At 39.8% G+C, this 20,656-nt stretch overlaps 1 protein-coding gene across 1 annotated transcript in view; it reads right to left on the bottom strand.

Moving 5' to 3' along the window:
- The window catches only part of NR5A2 (nuclear receptor subfamily 5 group A member 2), a 99,573-nt gene that overhangs the window by 45,835 nt on the left and 33,082 nt on the right, over positions 1–20,656 (bottom strand). The window lies entirely within an intron of this gene.

Here is a 20,656-nt window from a genome sequence, read left to right as displayed (position 1 = left end):
CTTTTGAAATTCAGGCTATGGATTTAGGAGCACTCATTTTTTAAAAACTTAGTCTGAATAAATAGGCGTGACACAAACTAAACCAATGCTATGGCATTAGGTAGTGGGACCAGTGAAAAATAATCTTTTTGAGAGAAAAATGCAGGTAAAGTGCACAATGTCAATGTTTTTCTTACAGAAAATGGCCCAGATGACATAGATGATACAACATGAACAGCCACAGACGTGCAATTTTAATGACTGTATAATAGTCATAGATGAAGCTTCAAAAAAAAGAGTGATCATTTCTTATTGCCACATTGTTAATCTTATTTCTATACTTAGAACATATTGAGAAACATATTGTAAAACATCTAGAGAATAGTGGAACCATATTTAATATCTTTATTAATGCTCAAAAACTGGGGGCATAATATTGCACAGTACTGAAATTTGAATAATACAAAAGGCTTGCTCCAACTATCATTAAAATTAAGGGAAAACAGCATTTGCTAGAAGTGGTTTGCCAGAATGAGTGATAATAGCGAATAGCAAATTAGAGAGAAAACTTTAAAATATGATATGGCTGCAAAGAAGTGGCTTGCAGTACAATGTATATACGTGCAATGCAGTTTGGGTTGGTTATGTAAAGAGGCACCGTGTTGCAGACAAGGATGGTTCCAGCAACTGTATTTCTCAGTGAAAATGTGTGTGACTGCAATTGGAATATTGTTTTTAGTTTTGGACTTTCTTTTCCTGGCCAAAAAGAAAAAAAAAAAAAAAAAAAGAGAGAAATTGCAGGGGAATCATATAAAAGCAGCACAATTGTTGGGGGGGGGGAGGGTGTGTGAGTCTGACTTTTAAGGAATGATTAAAGGCATGACCCTACAGTCTCATTACAAGTATTAGTCCTACCGACACCAAGTGAAGTTTTGCTTGCTTAGGATACTGCATGATTTTGCCCTAAAAAAATACATATTTGTACAGTAGCTTTGCTGGGCAACAGTTAAATGGGAAGCATGATACGGTTCAACAAATATTTAAAGGCTGTAAACACCACTGATGGATAGGAACTGAGGATAATTAAAATATTTATAATTCAGAGAAATAAAACAAAATTACAGATGGGAAAATTTAAGCTGAATATCTACCTAAAACAATTTCTGAGAGACAGACCTATTAGGCTGCAAAAGAGCCTCCCAAAGGAAGCGGTGGACACTGCACAATTTGATACATTTAAAACTAGACTGGACAAAGCACTAGAAAAATGTATTTCAGGGAACAATCCTGCATAACTGGAGAGCTGGAATAGGTGATGTAATAGGTCTTTTCAATTTTTAACTTCTAGGACTCAATGAACTTTTTATCAGTTGCACCCTTTCAGACTTAGGCTACAGCCAACAGGGTGGTACTAATTGTATGGTTTGCTTAGCCTAAGAAACTCAAAGCTTTTATTATAAGCTTGGCTAGTAGTGCCGCCTATTATTAAGGCTGCCTGACACCTCCCATTATAAGTTCCTGTTTTCAGTTGCTTATAATTTTGTGAAACTTTATCCATTTGGGCTGAAATTTTCCATGGTGGTTGTCTGCCTCAGCCTAAATTGTTGTGGAAAGTTTCAGCCAAAACAGTTCAACCACTTTCCAAGAAAGAAACATGGGAAAAGTGCTTTATTCTTCCCCTGTTAAAAAAAAATCCTGGTGACCTTTTCATTGAGAACCTCTAGCTCTCCCATGCTTTGGAGCAGGGACTTTGGACTTTGTATGAGGGATGTATCTTTTTCCAGCCCCGGGAAAATCTGCCCAAATTTGGTCAAGTTAGAAGCCTTTGAAAAATTGCAGTTCACATATGCTCAGTATAGACCTTTCAGATTTTTAGCAGCTAAATTTCCTGAAGATTCTGTCTGTACTTGGCATGTTCCAGCCTAGTGCTGAGCAGAGCTTCTGCTGCAATTGCAGTGCTGTCAACCAATACCTGTAAAACTCACTCTCATCTCCTGCTATCCTCCTCACAGAGGATGACAGCCTACTACTGTTATCAGTTAACTCCATTAGTTTAAGTGGTAGAGATATGTGGTAGAGATTCCAGCCCTCCTGATGACCTATATAGGTATCAATTTGATGCCACATGATGGAATTTTGTGGGTTTTTTAAAAACCTAAGAAATTACACACAACATCTACAATAAAAGAATATTATTAAAATTGCAAAGTCAACCACCCAAAAGTTAGGTAACGCCAGAAGTCAGGTTACCTGTGCAACCTTAATTTGGCCTTGTTGTGCATATGCATTATGATACGGCTTTTAACTGCGTAATCACATACTATTTTTTCCACAGAACCCTGTCTCATTCAGTGTGCAAGATGGACCTGCTCTGGGAATGAGTGAGGGTTTTGTAGTGAAGAAATTGCTGACTGTAGGATACCTGCTTCTACCTTGCAGAATTTGGAAGGTACATACTATTTGTAATACTGGGGCCGGCGGGTCTAGGCCTGCTCATAACTAAAGGCCCACCTCCTCAATTAAAGGGGGGAGACACTAAGTCCAGGTTACAATTGATTGTTGGGGACAACAAAGGAGAAAACAGGAATGGGAGTGAGGTTAAAGGTTGAATATTAGGAACCAGAAGGGGACACTGGGCAGAGAGCCCCGAACAGTACACCCTGCTTCCCAAAGGAGCTCAGGAGTCAGTGGACACTGCCCAGAGGAACTCTGCCTGGAGATGCGGCAGACAAGGGACTGGAAATAGGCTCCACAGTTGCAGAACATCCCTGCCCTATCCAGCTTTCTCCTCCTGGTATTACTGATGGCCATCTTGGCCAATGCCAGAAGGAGGTTGATGAGGAGGTCTCGTGACGCAGGGTGGTGGATGGGGTGCGAGGATCAGGAGATGTGGGGAGAAGTGCAGAGAGAACTCAGTAAGAGGTTCTGGAGGAGCTGGAAGAAGAGCTGCAACCTGACACATTATGTAGATTTGTACCAGGGTCTCCCTCTCACCACAAAGGGGACAAATGTTGGAGGAGTTTGGGAGCTGTGCCATGTACATATCCATGCTCACAGGTCCATGGAGGAGCTGTCAACTAATATCCCCAGTGGACCGTATATTGGCAGGTATGTAGTGAATGAGGTGGGAGATTGTGGGAAGAGAAGAGTTGGTCTCACGGTTAAGGCAAATGAATGCTACCCTAGAAATTTGGAGTCTATCCCTGCCTCTGTTACAGAGTTCTTATGTGATGCTAGCCAAGTCACTTGAACCAGACTTTTTACAGTTGTTTAGTAATAGTGTATTCCTCATTATCTGTGTGCCTGAATTGAGATTCTGGGGTCTCATTTGTAGAAGTGCTAAGTATTCATAGCTGCAGATGAAGTCAGTGGGAGCTGTGCTTTGAACACATAAAGTGCTATCTTATGGTAAGTACTCTAAAAAATCAGGTCCTAGGTGTCTCAACGTGTGCACCAAAATTAGTGGATATTTTTGACCTTAATCTCTCTGTGCCTCAGTTCCACATCTGTAAAATGTTCCTTCATCTCACAGGCATGTTGTGAAAGTAAATTCTTTAATATTTGTAAAGTACTCAGATACTATAGTGGTGACCACCACAGAAAACACCACAAGGAAATTAATACTTCTGTCTTCAGAGAAGACTTTGAATAAATGTACAATAAATAAGGCCTGGGGCCACATATTGAACAACATGTAGAAAAAATATTGAATAGTTTCTTATTCAGTAGCACCATCCATTCTGTGCACTGCACAAGGCAGTGGTCCTGTGGAAAAAATAGTATGTGATCAGGTAATTAAAGACTGTGTCATGATTCATATGCACAAGGGGGACAAACTAGGGTTGCACAGACCACCTTTATTCTGGCATTCCCTAACTTTTGAGTGCTTGACTTAGCAAAAATGTTCTTCTAACGTGTTTTTATGTGAATAATTTTAAATGGGTTAAAAACCCCCTTGCTGTATTTATTACAATCACAGTGTGCAAGCCAAGTTAATATATGTACGCTCAAATATCAGCTACAATTCACATATCCATTGGCAACAGCGACGGAGGAGAGAAAGAGGAGTGGGCTTAGTAGATGGATATATTCCTGATCAAAGTGAAGCTGGAGCTATCACTAACTCAGCCTTGCTCTGTCCCGATGTTGTGTGTGGCCATGATAACTCATTTCTGTTCAGATCACAGAGCAAGGCTGAGTGTGTATTAAAAATGTTTCTTTTCCTCTGCCCACAACGTGTATTTGACACCCCTTGCCATTTCAACCAAGCAACATGTTAGCTGGAGAGAGGATTGTAAATTACAACATTCATACACACCCTGAAAAGACTGTGGGTATGTCTACGCAGCAACCCACCCTCCACCCCCGGCGGCAGTGAGTCTCAGAGCCTGGGACAATTGATTTGGGCTTATGGGGCTCATGCTATGGAGATAAAAATAGTGCCTGGGATCCAGCCCAAGTCTGAACGTCTACGTGGCTATTTTTAGCCCCACAGCTCAGGTCCCATGCGCTTGAGTCAATTGATTTGGGCCATGAGATTCGGTGCCGTGGGTGGTTTTTTTGCTGTGTAGATGTACCCTATGGGCCAGATTTTAAGTAAATGGAATTACTTGGAATTTACAATAGCATAACTGTATTCAGAATCTGCCACTATCATTTGAATACCTGAAACTCTGCTTTGTGGTCATTTTGCTATAGTCTACGCTGCACAACAAGGATTATAAAACCATTTAAACCATGCTCTACATATAATAACCTCCAACATAAATTGCAATTCGCACATTATTGTGTCTCTAACTCTGTTTACCGCATAATAAAACAAGCTCTGAAACAAAGTTTAATCAGGTTTCAGAGTAACAGCAGTGTTAGTCTGTATTCGCAAAAAGAAAAGGAGTACTTGTGGCACCTTAGAGACTAACCAATTTATTTGAGCATGAGCTTTCGTGAGCTACAGCTCACTTCATCGGATGCATACCGTGGAAACTGCAGCAGACTTTATATATACACAGAGAATATGAAACAATACCTCCTCCCACCCCACTGTCCTGCTGGTAATAGCTTATCTAAAGTGATCATCAGGTTAGGCCATTTCCAGCACAAATCCAGGTTTTCTCACCCTCCACCCCCCCACACAAATTCACTCCCTGCTGGTGATAGCCCATCCAAAGTGACAACTCTTTACACAATGTGCATGATAATTAAGTTGGGCCATTTCCTGCACAAATCCAGGTTCTCTCACTCCCTCACCCCCCTCCAAAAACCCACCCCCATACACACACAAACTCACTCTCCTGCTGGTAATAGCTCATCCAAACTGACTACTCTCCAAGTTTAAATCCAAGTTAAACCAGAACATCTGGGTGGGGGGGAGGGGGTAGGAAAAAACAAGAGGAAATAGGCTACCTTGCATAATGACTTAGCCACTCCCAGTCTCTATTTAAGCCTAAATTAATAGTATCCAATTTGCAAATGAATTTTAATTTTAATCATACAGTCTTCATGAGTAACAACTCATACCTGGAAAAGAGGCCAAAATACGTGACTCCATTCATGCAATTGCTCATAGAATATATTTTTAAAAAATCTACCTCAGCTACAGGCAACAACTTTTGTGAACAAACTACTTTACATTTCTGGTTTTAGAAGGATCCAACAGCAGCTAACATTATCAAAGCTCACCTCCCAAGTTTTTATCATCTCATTACAAAATCAGTGCTGGGAGAGCGCTGGGAGATGACAAATTCACAATCCCCACCCCACCATGTTTTCACATAATCTGCTCCTGCTGTTGTACAAGATTCATAAAACTAGCAACAGTGAACATCTGCCAGTGGCTCACAAACTTTGCACCTATTTTAATTTAATGAGCAAGAGCCCATAAAAGTAGTAGAGAAAAAGCAAAATACACATGCAAAAATTAGTGTGTTCTTGAGAGAACTTAACTGATGCATCTCTTTTGACACAGAATCATAGAATCATAGAATATCAGGATTGGAAGGGACCTCAGGAGGTCATCTAGTCCAATCCCCTACTCAAAGCAGGGCCAATCCCCAACTAAATCATCCCAGGCAGGGCTTTGTCAAGCCTGACCTTAAAAACCTCAAAGGAAGGAGATTCCACCACCTCCCTAGGTAACGTATTCCAGTGTTTCACCACCCTTCTAGTGAAAAAGTTTTTCCTATTATTCAACCTAAATCTCCCCCACTGCAACTTGAGACTATTACTCCTTGTTCTGTCATCTGCTACCACTGAGAACAGCCTGGATCCATCGTCTTTGGAACCCCCTTTCAGGTAGTTGATCGCAGCTCTCAAAACCCCCCTCATTCTTCTCTTCCGCAGACTAAACAATCCCTCAGTTCCCTCAGTTTCTCCTCATAAGCCATGTGTTCCAGTCCCCTAATCGTTTTTGTTGCCCTCCGCTGGACGCTTTCCAATTTTTCCACATCCTTCTTGTAGTGTGGGGCCCAAAACTGGACAAGTACTCCAGATGAGGCCTCACCAATGTCGAATAGAGGGGAGCGATCACGTCCCTCGATCTGCTGGCAGTGCCCCTACTTATACAGCCCAAAATGCCGTTAGTCTTCTTGGCAACAAGGGCACACTGTTGTCTCATATCCAGCTTCTCATCCACTGTCACCCCTAGGTCCTTTTCTGCAGAACTGCTGCCTAGCCATTCGGTCCCTAGTCTGTAGCAGTGCATGGGATTCTTGCATCTATCAGAGAGGCTGGTAGAGCAGCAGAATGCTGTATAGTTTGCATTAGAAGGACACAGAGATGAATTTAAAGGTGGTGGTGTTCTACATCTTGCGGGATGTGATCATTTATGGAATACTCCTGTAAGCTTTTGTAAACTGGGAGGAGCCACATAAGATATTGGTGTTAGTGAAGTATAAGTGAAATAAACTTAGCCCCACAGTCCACCACTGGAAAAAACATGGTAAGACAAGATGATTGATTGATCAATGATGTGTATAAAGCCAATAAATGAATTAACGAGGTGCTGGTATATAAAGATTTTTTTAAAATTGCACAGCTAAACCACAAGGACCTCACTACCTCCATGGGTATGTTAATAGCCAAATTACATGTACATACACCATAACCAAAATCAACTCCGGGCTAAAGTAAGTAAGTGTCACTAGCATTGTTTCCTGATGGCTACTCGTCTCATATTCTGGTGGCCCAATAAGTGGAATGGATTCCCAAGATGAGGGAAGCCTTCTGCTGAAAAAGCCATACTGCTCATCCTGCCAACTTTAATCCTATGAACCAACAGTAAGATCATGCTAGCAAATGTTAACAGGGTCAGTGGGCTGAAAGGTCAGAGGTTGTCTCTTGGTTAACTGGGTCCCAGACTGTTCAAGATGTTATATATTATCAACATCATCTTGAATCACACTAAGAAGTGAACTGGAAACCAGTGCATAGACTTTCACTATTAGATGAGAGGAGAGAAGACATACAGAAGAAGGTAGAAGTAAGGTAAAACCTTGAAAGCAAGGATGATAAACCTGGACTTGATGTAGACTTGAAGGATTCAAGTGTAAGGGTGTGTGTGATGTGATTGGACTGATGAGTGAGCAAGATGATCTGGCCATAGAGGAGGTTACACATAATTAGACTGAGAGGTGGCCAAAGCACGGACCTGTACAGTATCTTCTCTCCTTGACTTGGAAGTGGACACACACAGGTTGGAGAAGAGACTAGAATGGAGACTGGAACATCATCCTTCTAACAGTGCAAGTTTATGCATTGGTTTAGAATCATAGCATATCAGCGTTGGAAGGGACCTCAGGAGGTCATCTAGTCCAACTCTCTGCTCAAAGCAGGACCAGCTCCAACTAAATCATCCCAACCAGGGCTTTGTCAAGCCTGACCTTAACCTCTAAGGAAGGAGATTCCATCACGTCCCTAGGTAACCCATTCCAGTGCTTCACCACCTTCCTAGTGAAAAAGTTTTTCCTAATATCCAATCTAAACCTCCCGCACTGCAACTTGAGACCATTACTCCTCGTTCTGTCATTACTCCTTGTTTAGGTGGGGGAGGAAAAGAGAGCCAGCTACCCTCTAATTCCGGCTTAGAGTTAAGGGGAAGAGAGAATACCCTTGTGTAGTCCTTGGCATCTACCTTCTGGTGAGTGGGTGCCTGGGAATGAAGCATGGCAACAGGAGTTCAAAGGGAGTAAAGAGATCTAGGATTTAAAGCTCCAAAAAATTCAGCTCAACCTCTGTCCATGTGATGTCCTTGGAAGCCAGTTTAGAAGGGGAGACTTAGAGTGAGAGAACTGGGAGCTAGATGTAAGCTTGTGTCTCATGCTGCTTGGACTATTTGTATCATCTCCTTCTGTAAGTAGAGAGAAATACATAGTTGTCACAAACACCCAGCAGAAAACATCCATAATAATGCCTATCAGTTGCTTTTCCAGTGGGAATCTCTGCATTTAACAACCAAATATCAGCCTTATGAGGAAAGTGCCTGGCATGTAAAATACTAAACAAAAAACATGGCCAGCTTAATGGTGGGCTATGGCTGACTATTGATTTGCACACGGAGCTTCTACTGATGGGTGTTCTGCATAGGGTTACCAGATAGCAACTGTGAAAAAAACGGGATGGGGGTGTGGGGTAATAGAGGCCTATATAAGAAAAAGTCCCAAAAAACAGGACTGTCCCTTTAAAAACGGGACATCTGGTCACCCTAGTTCTGCATGCTGGCTGATGGCAGGACACAAACCTGTATTTGCTGATGAGGATTTAAGAGTTTTTCATTTCAGAACTGGCTCAGAATGTGTCCAGTAAAATTAAGATTGTTGTTAATTACCCAAATGCAAGTATGAAGATAGGACTCTTTGGTTCTATGCCTGAGTTCCTCCACTGACTCACTGTGGAACCTTGGGCAAATTACTTATGACTCAAAGTTATTTTTAAAGAAAAGTTCGGCGCTCTTTATGAGATAACTATGATTAGAAAACAGCTATGCACGAGAAATATATTAAATATATACTCATTTTGGCTGATTTCTCTTACACAGTATAAAGCACATAAAAGGATCCAGTATAGGATATTTTTGTGTGTGAGGTAAACACATCTGTCAAAAATGCAAGATCTGATTCTGAGTATTGTGGCATCACAGTACCTCCAGGATCAGATCTATCTGAGGAGTCCTGCCTAATTTGGGCCCAATCCTTTCCCAAAGAAATCAACAGAAATTTGTCATTGACTTCAGTAGAGCAGGAGCAGGTCCTTGCTGACACTTCAATACAGAATACATGCTTATCAAGTCTAGTTAAAGGAAGGACTTATCTCAAAAATGTTGGCTACTCATCGTAAAAACGATCTATGCTGGTGTTATAGATGAGGGAGACTAGTGCAATACAACGGTAGTATTGTTGGACAGTGTATACTTCCCACAGCACAGAATGTTAATCATTAGAAACTTTTGTTTTCTTTGAAGAAGAACGCTGAAACTGGCAAACAGTAAAATGAAGAAAAATGTGTATGTTTTGCTGAAATGTACTATAACCTTATCAAAACCATACTGTATGTATCAAAACCTTCTTTTTTAGAATAGCGCTTCACAATACTTATCGTATTGTAATCAACAACTGCAGCTCTATTTCTGTTTTCCTCTTGAAGAAGTGTTTTCCAACTGGAACTTGATGAATTACCTTTGAGTTTTCAGGGATTACACATTTTTGTGCACTGCATAAAGGTATATATTTTACTTATTATTGTTGAAGTTTTTTCGAAAGAACGCAACCTGCATTCCAGTTTTACAGCTCCTTTTTTGAGGATCCTATTTCATGCAAACATAAGTTGCTTTTTAAGTTGCTTCAACTGCCAATATATTTTTGTGATCTATTGCTAATAAAAATTCAGGTGGGTATCTAATTACTGAAATTAAAATCTAAAACTGACATGATAAAAAAGTTGTAAGTGTTGGCTTTGGTTGAATTGGTTTTACTTATGTTTCTCAAAGTCAAGAAGTAACTTGAAGCATTCACATCAAAATGTTGCTTTTTAATTCCTAGGCAATTGAATAGCCATTTCCCAGTGAATCTGAAGTGATTAAACATCTGTCTGAACTATTCAGCCTGAAGCACAGAAATTCAAGGGATGCTGGAACTTTCTTTCAAGCGTGGTTTGGAGATCACTCAAAAGTCATTGCAGGTCTATAGCTAAAGCAGTTATTACATTTTCTTATGCTATGGTGAAGCAAATCCCCCCATATCAAAGTTTTATAAGACAAGTGCACTTGAAGGGCCAATTTCTGCCCTGGAATGCAAGTGTAGCTCACAAATTGTTACATAGGTGGGGAGGGGTTTGGTACATCTTGATATGTCGCTGGTAACAATGAAAAATTCTTGCACACAGCATTGTCTTCTGAATGCAGGGTATAGCTGTCTATGTGGTTTTAAATGACAATGCATATAACTTGCTGAATCAGTGAACACTATTATAAAGTTTGATGATTATCTGTATGCTCAGCAATAAAGTGCTACAAAGTCCAAGAAAAAATGATTTAATATTAACTCTGATTGTTCCAGCCATCCACTGGTACTGTAGTAGAAACCTATCTGCCAATAAAAGTGCCCCCCCCTAATTAAGGGAGAGGAAATATGTTTACAAACTAGGGGGCCAATTCACCATTGCCCTGCACCTGTTGTACTTGTGCCAGTGCAGAGTGAGTATCAGATCCATTCTGATTTGGTAGCATTTTACATCCACTTGGTGCTTCTGTGCACGACTCTAGCAGGTGCAGGGCAATGGTGAATCTGGCCCAGGATAACCTTAGGTGGGCAATGGCTAGTCCAGTGTATTTCAGCGCTAATAGATATACTAGTTAACTGTACGTTTTATCATGATTTGTGTATGCTGGGTGCTGCTCATTTATGGTCTGTATAGGTGGTGGCCTTTTAAAAAGTTTTAAAGATATTTTAAACATCTGGAATATCAAGCCCTGGCTTCCCCCTTTCAGTCTGTGGAGGACTTGGAGAGTGACACCTACATTATATCTTCCCCTCAGCTAACAGTAAGGGAACATGAGGCTAACATCCCCTCCAAAGTCACCCTTGCTCCAGGGTGATGTATGATGTCTTTTGTTTAGCGAGGCCTGAACACGTTGAATCCACTGTGCTCCCAACCACTACCAACCTCCTGGAATGAGATGCAGGACTAAGGAATAGACTTTAGGACTAGAGCTGTGGGGGTGAGGGAGGGAATGTCAGCTGAAACGTTGCAGATTCGACAACAGCAAAAAGTTTTGCAAATTCATGTCAGTTTTGCCAGATTATTCACATCAAAAAAATTCTGAAGTCTAACTATTTCATTTCAACATTTAAAATGAAACATTTTCATTTAAAATTATTTTTCTTTCAAAATTTCCTGCAGTTTTATTTAAAACATTTGAAAATGCTCAAAATAAAAAAAACCACATGTTTTGTTTGGGGTCAAATCAGTTTTTTGACTTTTCAATATGCTGAGAATTTTAAAAAAAATTGGGGTTGACCTGAAATGATTTTTTTTCAGAATTCCCAGCAAACCAATTCACAGCTCTACCTAGGACTCTGACATGCAATGCAGGGCTCTTGCTGCTGACTATTCCACTAACCATTGTCTTTTGATAATTCAAACTCCTGCCACTGTTCTGAAAAAGTACGGAAAAATGTGTACTGTATAGTCAGCTGCAACATACTGGGCTCTTGTACAGTAGCTGTGTTTTGACTTTGCATTTTATAAAGCTGCACTTGAGGATCAAATACTCACTTTAGTAATCTAGGGTTGGTTTCCTCCACTTACACAGGCAGAAAGGAAGAAATTGTGTGGTAGGAGCTGTGCAAACGGAGAGCAATGGCTCTGTGGCATGCTCCCTTCTGATATGCCCATCAACACCTACACATAAGATCGCTGCAAAGTAGGGACAGGCCAACAGTCCGGCACCGAGAGACTCCCAAGGTGTGGCAATTTCTAAACTGCATGCTTATCTCCCAAACTTGCAGAAATACCGGCATTAACAGCACCCTGTTCATGTGGTTCCCTCTTCCTGTAAGAGTACAGCACAGGGATATATGTGTAAGGACACGATACTGCCAGAACGGGCCCTGGAGAGCAGCAAATGGCAACCAGACTGCAGATCTGGCACTTCTATTCCTCATGGATGCTTAGAATCTACACGATTTGGAGATTGTACCCCCAAGGAAAAGGTAAACAAAAGCTCTCATCGTGCAGAGGAAGACTCAAATGATTTGAAAGTTAAAATGAGGTCATAGCTGTATATTTATTTGTGTTATATAATCCAACAAATGCAACACTTAAGATACTAGCGTGAGCTTTTCAGAAAAATAGATTTCTGTCTCTGTAATCAATGTTAGCGTATATGTAGATTATTCAGTATCTTGTAGCCAGCATTATTTTTGATGAATTATAAATGTGTGTTTCTTGGGTTCTTTTATTTTTCTCTTTTACCAAAAAAAAAAAAGTTATTTTGAGTTTCAATTGGAAATTTTGCTTACACTGCAGGGACTTTTCTGTATCAGAGTGGATACAACGACAGGTATAGAGAAACACTATACTTTCCAGCACATATTTTACTAGGAGGCAAGAAGATGCCTTGTACAGGATCTGGCCCATAGGACCCTGCTCCTGCAAGCTTACTTCTGTAAGTAATCCTTACTCCAATAAGTGGCTCCACTAAAGTGAGTAAAGCTATGCAGAGATGAGCCCATAGTTAGTAAAATTTTGCTAAAGGTACATACTTTGCATATTAGTTTCTGGTAATGAAAGTATTCTCTTCCCTTCAGTAGATCTACTTCTATTTCCAATATGCCAAATACGAAAACACGATGGGTCTGATTCTTATCACACTTACACTAGTAGACTGGTGTAACTACATTGACTTCAGTACAAATGAAATCAGAATTAAGCCCAGTGGGTTCTCTGTTGGGAATCAGAAGACAGGACAAAGCCGGGTGAATTTTAAAACGCTGTTGGTGATTTTATTTAAGAACATAAGAATGGTCATACTGGGACAGACCAAAGGTCCATCTAGCCCAGTATCCTGTCTTCTGACAGTGGCCAGTGCCAGGTGTCCCAGAGGGAATGAACAGAACAGGTAATCATCAAGTGATCCATCTCCTGTTGCTCATTCACAGCTTCTGGCAAACAGAGGCTAGGGACACCATTTCTGCCCATCCTGGCTATTAGCCATTGATGGACCTATCCTCATGAATTTATCTAGTTCTTTTTTGAACCCTGTTATGGTCTTGGCCTACACAACATCCTCTGGCAAGGAGTTCCACAGGTTGACTGTGTGTTGTGTGAAGAAATACTTCCTTTTATTTGTTTTTAAATCTGCTGCCTATTAATTTCATTTCGTGACCCCTAGTTCTTGTGTTATGAGAAGTAGTAAACCACACTTTGTTATCTACTTTCTCTACACCAGTCATGATTTTATGGACCTCAATCATATCTCCCCTTAGCCATCTCTTTTCCAAGCTGAAAAGTCCCAGTCATATTTTTGAATATATTGAATCATCAATTATAAAATATGTTACAACAGCCTTTGATTAAAGTCCCTATTGACATCTTTGAGTCACAAGTGTTTTAGCATTATGTAAAATGATTTCTAATATTTAAAGTTCATCTCCTGCTTGGTGATTTATTGGATAGTTATTGCATCACTTTTCTCACCCCTACCCCATTTTTGCAGCTGACACTTATTTCAGTAGTCTATATATAAAGTTTACCACTGTATTAGCTCTCATTTGTGAAATTTATTAGAAAACAGCAACATCAAAACCTGAGAGAAATCACTACAGCACATTCAGATGCATTGCTAAAAGAAAGATTAAGGAGGACCTTCATCCTAGTGAGAATGGAATTTATTTTTTGCAATAAGAAATAGTCTATTAACAATCAACTAAATATAAGATGGAGAACATATTTATTTCTTGTGCAACAGAGACATGCTAATTTCAGAAAGAACCTCTGTCATCATAATGGACAACTAGAATAACCTCTCTATGCACATAGGGTTCTGTACTTCCATGTGCTGCATGTCCCATAGTGCCGATTTTTGCATCCGTTAAAATACACAAAATGCTTAAATTGGCTCTAATTTAAATTTTGTTATGTGTATATTCTCCTGTCTATCAAGCTCTGCATCTCTTGATTTCCATTATTGCTACTCAAGGGGGTGTGGATAATAGGAAAGAGCCAGGGAATAAGGGAAAGGAGGTGTAACCTTTCTCACTAAACAAGTGACACCTACAGTACCTTCCAAGAACTGCTTTGTACACAAGATTCTGCCAGATTCTGTTCTCAATTATACCAGTGCTATTCTACAATTACTCCACTGACTTCAACTGTAGTTATAATTGTAGTACAATCTCTTTATCATGAAAGTTGAACTTACAAATGTAGAATTAAGTACAAAAAAACCTGCATTCAAAAATAAAACAATGTAAAATTTTAGAACCTACAAGTCCATGCTTCTTGGTCAGCCAATCACTCAGACAAACAAGGTTGGTTTCAATTCGCAGGAGATAATGGTGCCTGATTCTTGTTTACAATGTCACCTGAAAGTGAGAACAGATGTTCACATGGCACTGTTGTAGCTGGCATTGCAAGATATTTATGTGCCAGATGCACTAAAGATTCATATGTCCCTTCATACTTCAACCACCATTCCGGAGGACATGCTTCCATGCTGATGATGGGTTCTGCTTGATAACGATCCAAAGCAGTGCATACTGACACATGTTCATTTTCATCATCTGAGTCAGATGCCACCAGCAGAAGGTTGATTTTCTTTTTTGGTGGTTTGGGTTCTGTAGTTTCCGCATCAGAATGTTGCTCTTTTAAGACTTCTAAAAGCATGCTCCACACCTTGTCCCTCTCAGATTTTGGATGGCACTTCACATTCTTAAACCTTGGGTCAAGTGCTCACATCGGTACCTTCTTTGTGTTTTGTCAAATCTGCTGTGAAAGTGTTCTTAAAATAAACATGTGCTGGGTCATCATCTGAGACTGCTATAACATGAAATATGTGCAGAATGCAGGTAAAACAGAGCAGGAGACATACAATTCTCCCCCCAAGAAGTAGTCACAACTTTAATTGACCCATTATTTTCTTAATGAACATCATCAGCATGGAAGCATGTCTTCTGGAATGGTGGCCGAAGCATGAAGGGGCATACAAATGTTTAGCATATCTGGCATGTAGATACCTTGCAATGCTGGCTACGATAGTGCCATGCAAATGCCTGTTCTCACTTTCAGGTGACACTGTAAATAAGAAGTAGGCAGCAGTATCTCCCGTCAATGTAAACAAACCTGTTTGTCTTAGCAATTGGCAGAATACGAAGGACTGAGTGGACTTGTAGGCTCTAAAGTTTTACACTGTTTTGTTTTTGAGTGCAGTTATGTAACCGAAAAAAAATCTGCATTTGTAAGTTACACTTTCACGATAAAGAGATTTCACTTCAGCACTTGTATGAGGTGAACTGAAAAATACTATTTCTTTTGTTTATCATTTTTACAGTGCATATATTTGTAATAAAAAATAATATAAAGTGAGCACTGTGCACTTTGTATTCTGTGTTGTAATTGAAATCAATATTGAAAATGTAGAAAAACACCCACAAATATTTAATAAATTTCAATTGGTATTCTATTGTTATAAGTGCGATTAATCGCGATTACTTTTTTTGAGTTAAGCGCATGAGTTAACTGCGATTAATTGACAGCCCTAATTAAAATGTTTTTCCAGTAAGGGACTTGGTGCTTGTTCAAGGCACGAAATGAACATGGACCTTACAACAAAGTGAGTATGGAATGCTGAAGCAGTGGTCAACTCACTCAATTGGACACAGCCTTGTGAGAACACCTCTAAATGTTGCTCAGTGAGTTCCTAAATGCCTATATCAAAGAGCAAGTTCTTCCTTAGTCTGGGAAGAAGTTTAAGAGGCTGTTCCACCCCAACTTATTAGGTTTTCTCTGCTCACTTCTGGGTGTCAGCCAGGGGATGAGGAAAGGAGCTATGTTGCCTGTGGTTCACTCCCCTTCATCCAATGAGTGCCTTGCATGCAGTAATTTGTCAATGAATTAGACCTAACTAGATGGTTCAAGAGCTCACCCAATATTTATTCTTTATTCACTGGGAAGTTATATGATCTTGTAATAGAGAATGCAAGGAATGCATAGAAAATTAAGTTTTCGCTATGTTGTAGGATCTGGCAATCCACAATTAATCTGAGAAATTTGTGTGCTTGTAACTTGAACTGATCTAGAAACACATTCATTGTGATCTAATAGACAGCGCATTGGACTGGGAGACAGGAATTTTTTGGGTCTGCTATTAACCTGCTGTATGACCTGGGAAGTCTCTGTGTCTTTGTTTTCTTTCCCACCCTTTGTTTGTCCTGTCTATTTAGATGGTAAGCTCTCCAGGGCAAAACCGTCTCTCATTATGTGTTTATACAATACCTAGCATAATGGATCCCTGTCTCAGTGGAGGTCTCTGTGCTATTATAAAAATAATAATAGTAAAGGGCTGCTTCACTGTGTGGAACATGCATGGGAACTTCTATGTAAATAAAAAAAATCTACCATTCCCCATAAATGGACAGTCCCCCAAATAAAGCCAGAATGTCTAGGGAAATAATGCAGCAGGATATTATTAGCAATTTGCTGTCTTATTCCATATACAAGAATACAGTGAGAATGTCTAACTCCATGTCCTTTATAATGTTGCATAGCTGTGTATCCTGCAATCAGACATATCTGAAATTGGGCTGTATTACATTTTATTATAAATACTTTAGAGCCTGATCCAGTAGCCAATTTTCAGACAAAACTTCTTGACTTAAAAAATGATCAGGCCCTCAGTTTACACTGCTTTATATTTGTAAAGACTCTATGACAATGCACACATTTTAAAACTCAATCCACCATTAGCCAATTTTAAATTTGTCTTCTGCCTGCGGTTTATTTTGTATCACAGATTTCCTGTCTCATATGTAGGACCCTACCAAATTCACAGTCATAACAAACACATCACGGACAGTGAAATCTGGTCTCCCCCTGTGAAATCTGGTCTTTTGTGTGCTTTTCCCCAATACGATACTGATTTCATGAGGGAGACCAGTGTTTCTAAAATTGGGGGTTCTAACCCAAAAGGAAGTTGCTTCACTTGGGTCAGAACAGTTGCTGCAGGGGTGTTGCAAGGTTATTTTAGGAGCACTGTGGTATGGCCACCCTTACTTCTGCGCTGCCTTCAGAGCTGGGTAGCCGGAGAGTGGCGGCTGGTGGCTGGGAACCCAGCTCTGAAGGCGGCGCCACACCAGCAGCAGCACAGGAGTAAGGATGGCCATACCATGCCCTGCCACTCTTACTTCTGCGCTGCTGCCTTCAGAGCTGGGTGGCCGTGGAGTGGTGGCTGCTGACCGAGGGCTCAGTTCTGCTGGCAGCAGCACAGAACTAAGGATGGTAATACCTACCATGCCATCCTTACTTCTGCACTTTTGCTGGAGGCAGCTCTGCCTTCAGAGCTGGGCTCCTAGCCAGCAGCCGCTGCTCTTCAGCTGCCGAGCTCTGAAGGCAGCGCTGCTGCCAGCAGCAGCAACGCAGAAGTAAGGGTAGCAATACCGCAACTCCCCCTACAATAACCTTTGCGATCCCCCCACAACTCATTTTTGGGTCAGGACCCCTAACAATTACAACACCATGAAATTTCAGATTTAAATAGCTGAAATCATGAAATTGACCAAAAATGGGCTGCTAATTTGGTAGGGCCCTTCTCATATGCGATAACACAGCATTAAAATCCAGTGTTCTGTATCGGATATATGCATTTTGCAAATATGTGACTGGCTGATGAAATAGGTTGAAACTGGGGTCCTGCAAATGATCTTTAAAGATGGAAAAAATTGCATTTTTTATATTTTAACTCAAATTTTGCATGCAACTTGTCACTTAAAAGTCTGAGCTGGACAGACAATACTAGTACTACATGAATATATATAGATAGATATATACACATACACACACACACATATATACTTGGATATATATATATATCATCAGTATCCTGTCATGATACAGAGGTTTGGACTACATGACCCATGAAGTCCTTTCTAAATCTAATATCTATTATTACTTTGCATTGGAAAAATAACATTATAAAGTCACTAATATGTGGTTGTTGAAGGTAGTCATGCTTAGCATTCAGGTTATTCATGGCTACTTTTTATGTCCTGGTTGGAAAAGATTCAGTATAGTAATAGTATAAATCAAAACTGAAAAAAACCCTGATGTCTTGTTCTGAATAATTGATAAAACAATTATATAACCTTTATTCCCTTATTATGTGAGTCATGCACATAATGAGCCACCCAAATGAAGTGGTGAAAACATCTAATTCTCCTGTCATGGGTGGTACCCTGATAGAATCCTCAGGGTCAGAAACCCATCAATCTCTTTTCACACATGAGCTAATCAGTTCAAGGAGGGAAGTGCCAATGAGCTATTAGGTCAATATGATGAAGTATGGAGATTGATCTTATTCCAGAGTGACTGCATTAACAGACTCATCAGTGTGACCTCTGCCCTATAGTGCAAATTATACTGTACCGCAAACCTCATATCTGAATGAAGACCTCAGGTCGTTGCTTTTAATAAATCTCCTTTGCTACAGAGAAAAGAACATAAAGCTGAAAAGAGATGACTAATGAAAATACAGTGTGCTTTTATTTTCCTCTTGCTTTTTAGTTCTTATAGCAATTACACCAGCCTTGCACAATTGTCATGGAAATTTTCCAGCCCAGGTACAATTCTACTTACTCACTTTTACCATAATCAATTAAGATTATGGATAAAGTACAACTAATGATACTTTACTGGCCTGTCAACAAAAAATTACTAGCCTTGGCAAAGTGGATAATAGAATTCTTGAAAGGCTGAATTACTGTAACCAGTGGTTTTCAATCTCTGGTCCGCAGTTCCCCAGGCAGTGGCATTGGAACAATTTGTATAGTAGGGGTGCTTAAAGCCATTGAACAAAACTGTAAACCCTGTTTATGATGGGTGGGAGGTGCTGCCATACCCCCAGCACCCTTAGTTCCAGCGTTACTGCCTAGTGTCTGCAGACTATGTCTAAGGGGTCCGTGAATGGGGTTGTCGTTACCATAGAACAGTGGTTTTCAACTGTTTCAACTGTCTACGATTGCCAAAGGGGTCTGCATCTCTTTCAAAATTTGTAGGGGTCCACAAATGAAAAAAGGTTGAAAACCACAGCTGTAACTGATTAATCTAAGCAACAAAACTAACAGCTATACTTAAATTATGGAGGTCATGGCTACTGTACTTTCTTTAACATAAAATTGTAACAGCTGCCATTGCTGCTAAATTTGCTAATAAAATTGCCACGTTCTGCAATTACTGTGTAGCAAGCATAACCCTCATAATATTTCCTGTTAACTCTGAACAAATCCTGAGGGTCTTACTTAGCTATCATTCAAACCAAACGCTACTGACTTCAGTGGGAATTTGTCTGAGTAAGGACTGAGTCAAAAGTTGTGGGTAAGTTCCTCAAAAGGTAGCCCTTACTATTACCACTTTAGGAACTGATCCTGCAATGGGATCCTAGTAGGCAGACTCAAGTCAATGCACTCCATTAGAGCTTAAGTGTTCACCTGCTGCTCAGAACCTTTTGGATGCTTGGGGCTTTGTAGTATTTAGGACTACTACATGCATACTTCTTATTATGGTGCCTGGCTCTTTTACGAATTAGCTCTCATATTGGCATTGACTTTCGTGGGAGTTCTACATGGGAAATTATTGCAGAACTGGGTGTAATCTATACATGATGTCTCATGGAATCATTTCAGCCTTTCTTTTTTTAAACACCAAATTTTTGTCTAGTACCTGGTTTCAAAAATGTTCAACAAACCATACTTAGTAGCCCAAAATCTTGACGTTTCTATGTTAATACATACATATTTAAAACCCTGTATAATCTGACTGCAATACAGTATTTATATATAAAGCACATTTTAGTACTGTATTTTTATTATACTAAACATTTTTATTGTTCAGTGTATAATTGAATCAATGAATTAGAAGAAGGTTACTAAAAAAGGATTAATGCATTTTTAATGAAACTGAATGATATAACTTCTGTTATTCACTAAGAATAATGGCAGATCTATCAGGCTTGTATAGATAAGAGCTTTGTGAGCTTATCTGAAAGCCTACATAATGACTCTCATTTAACTGTAACCTAGAAAAACAGACTGAGATCCTATTCAGCTTTAAAATTCATTGTTTATTTATATGATCTCTAGTCCTCTTTGTAATCAGTTCACCTGTCTAAGCATGAAATTGTAAATCATTTTAACAAATATATTCATTTCTCTTAATAATACACTTTTTTGAACAACACGGTTTCAAAATCTAGATGGAAGAACTAAGATAACCATACAATACCACTGGGAAATATTTTGAAACCCTTAAGTTAATAGACAAGAGAACTGGTGAGAACTTTGTTTGGTAATAATGAGAACGTGGATATTTCAATGTTCGCACAGCTCTAATCTTTAATTATCCCAACAGACTAAATTATAAATGCTTTCCAGGTAATTACTGATGCTTTTAAACTCATTTCCCATTTAAAAAAACC

This window comes from Eretmochelys imbricata, chromosome 8 (assembly GCF_965152235.1).
Source record: "Eretmochelys imbricata isolate rEreImb1 chromosome 8, rEreImb1.hap1, whole genome shotgun sequence".
Classification (NCBI taxonomy): domain Eukaryota; kingdom Metazoa; phylum Chordata; order Testudines; family Cheloniidae; genus Eretmochelys; species Eretmochelys imbricata.
Note: the sequence above shows the minus strand (reverse complement) of the source record. Positions and strands in the feature narration are given on the sequence as shown.